This window comes from Asparagus officinalis, chromosome 1, assembly GCF_001876935.1.
Source record: "Asparagus officinalis chromosome 1, Aspof.V1, whole genome shotgun sequence".
NCBI lineage: Eukaryota > Viridiplantae > Streptophyta > Magnoliopsida > Asparagales > Asparagaceae > Asparagus > Asparagus officinalis.
This window is the reverse complement of record NC_033794.1, coordinates 3,468,466-3,470,949: the sequence shown is the minus strand read 5'-3', so window position 1 is coordinate 3,470,949 and position 2,484 is coordinate 3,468,466. Positions and strand designations below refer to the sequence as shown.

General features: G+C 36.8%; 1 long non-coding RNA gene across 1 annotated transcript; it reads left to right on the top strand.

Moving 5' to 3' along the window:
• Positions 251-919, top strand: LOC109829649. The gene is made up of 2 exons (XR_002244104.1): positions 251-328; positions 631-919. It is a non-coding gene; the product is annotated as an uncharacterized LOC109829649 (long non-coding RNA).

The window sequence follows — 2,484 nt, the reverse complement described above, 5'->3', positions numbered from 1 at the left end:
AGGGATTTAAAGTGATTTTTGGTGATGTAATAATTTTTGGTGATGCACTAATTTTTTTACCTCCAAAATGATAAATGCAACCTCTGGAGTGTTTGATTTCTGAAACCTACATGTTATAGAGTCCAGGCCTGTTTTGTACTTGCAACTAAATCTATAGATGCAATTGGAATGCACCAACTTGAGAACCATGAAGTTTATATTTTTTTCATGAAAGTTCATAATACATAATTTTTCCTTGGTACAATTATATGATTAATTTGTCATGTGATTTGCAGCTAAACGAAAATATGTCTGGATTCTTGAGCTCCACATGCATGGATTTGTTCATGTAAGTATGTCGGAATTTGTTCCCCTTTTGCGACGGTCATATGGTAGCCGCATTAATGTTCAATTTAGTTTTCCGAGATAATATATAGCATTACCCTCCGCTTAGATATCACAACTTATTAAGAGGGGCATATTGTAGCAATTTAGCTTTGTTAAATTTCCTAAATTGCTTCCATTTTCTGTTTCGCTTTCAAGCATATAATAATTGGTTCCATGCATGAGTCAACATATAACATAGAACAATCTAATTATCTTTTATTTATTTTCTACTCCTGTGTAACCAGACTTTATGAATCATTTCAGGTGGCAGTTTAGCTTTCACATGCACGTGGGTGGTTCGAGCAATTGTGGCAATTTGAAAAAATCCAAGCATGAAGTCTGAATGTATCAACAATGAGTTTTGTTGTAACTATTTCTATTTTGAAACAAGAAAATGTCTCTAATTTGTGAGAGTTATTGGATGTATTATATTATGGTCGATACATTTGTGCTGCATATGTGTTTATCATTTGCTACATTTGTGCTGATGTATTCAGGCAATCTTAGCTACATTTGAACTGTGCCTGCATTTGATCAAAGAACTGGTTTATAAGTCAGCTGTCATATATTTTGGCCATTTGATTTTGTTTCATGCATTTTCTGCTGATGAAAGCTTGGGCAAAGGCTTATGAGCTGATAAGTTCTTGAACTGTGCCTGCATTTGATCAAAGAACTGGTTTATAAGTCAGCTGTCATATATTTTGGCCATTTGATTTCGTTTCATGCATTTTCTGCAGATGAAAGCTTGGGCAAAGGCTTATGATATCAACAGCTCAAAAGATCGCACCATGAGCTCTTTGTCTATAATATCTCTTTGTTATCAGTTTGATGTTATTGGATTTGTGCTTATTATAAGTTGAAGCTATTAAGCTGCATTGGCGCAGTGCTGTACTAAGTTCTAGAGTATCAGGGGGTGGAAACTGGAAGCATCAGAGTCAGAGCTGGCAGTGAATTTTCATTTCAACACAAATTCTATAGATGTACATGTTATCCTGTATTTTCTTCTCAAGTACAAGAACAATGAATATCACAAATGAGCTTCGTTGACTTCTCAAGTACATGTCCAGCAGCAACAACATTACAAGCCCTTCCAAATAAACTCAAGTACATGTCCAACAGCAAAAACATTACAAGAACAATGAAAGAACCATACACAACATTACAAATGAGCTTCGTTGACTTCTCAAGTACATGTCCAGCAGCAACAACATTATAAGAACAATGAATATCACAAATTACAAGCAGCAACAACAGCAGGCAAACTCGTTAGACATGGCCAGCATTTGATTATTCTCAAATAAACTCAAATAAACAACAGCCACAAACAAGCCCTTCCAAATTTCAAATAAACTCTCACAAATTTGATACATTTTCTTGTTTGTAAGTAAACAGAAAATAAAACGACAATAACCACAAGCTGAAAAAGGAAGCATACGACAATAATGGAACAGCAGAAAAAATAAAACACGGATCATACGACAATAACCACAAGCTGAAAAAGGAAGCATACGACAATAATGGAACAGCAGAAAAAATAAAACACGGATCATACGACAATAACCACAAGCTGAAAAAGGAAGCATACGACAATAATGGAACATCAGAAAAAATAAAACACGGATCATACGACAATAACCACAAGCTGAAAAAGGAAGCATACGACAATAATGGAACATCAGAAAAAATAAAACACGGATCATACGACAATAACCACAAGCTGAAAAAGGAAGCATACGACAATAATGGAACATCAGAAAAAATAAAACACGGATCATACGACAATAACCACAATTTAAAAACAAACGAAATCACTGCAGAGCTGCATGATGCAAACTAAATCATAACTCAGTTCAAAACATATATATCCATCTCCAAAAAATCATCACCAAAAAAATTCATCCATCTCTAATTTTAGCACAATCCAAACATAGGGATCGAGGGAGAGATCGAGAGAGATTGTTAGGGTTTTTACCAGCGTCGGCGTCGAGAGAGAGAGGATGAAGCGGCTTCGACGGGGCGTCGGCGTCGGCGTCGAGAGAGGGAGGAGGAGGGTCTTCGAGAGGAGGCGTCGACGTCGGCGTCGAGGGAGCGCTGCAGGGGAGGCGTCGGCGTCGGCGT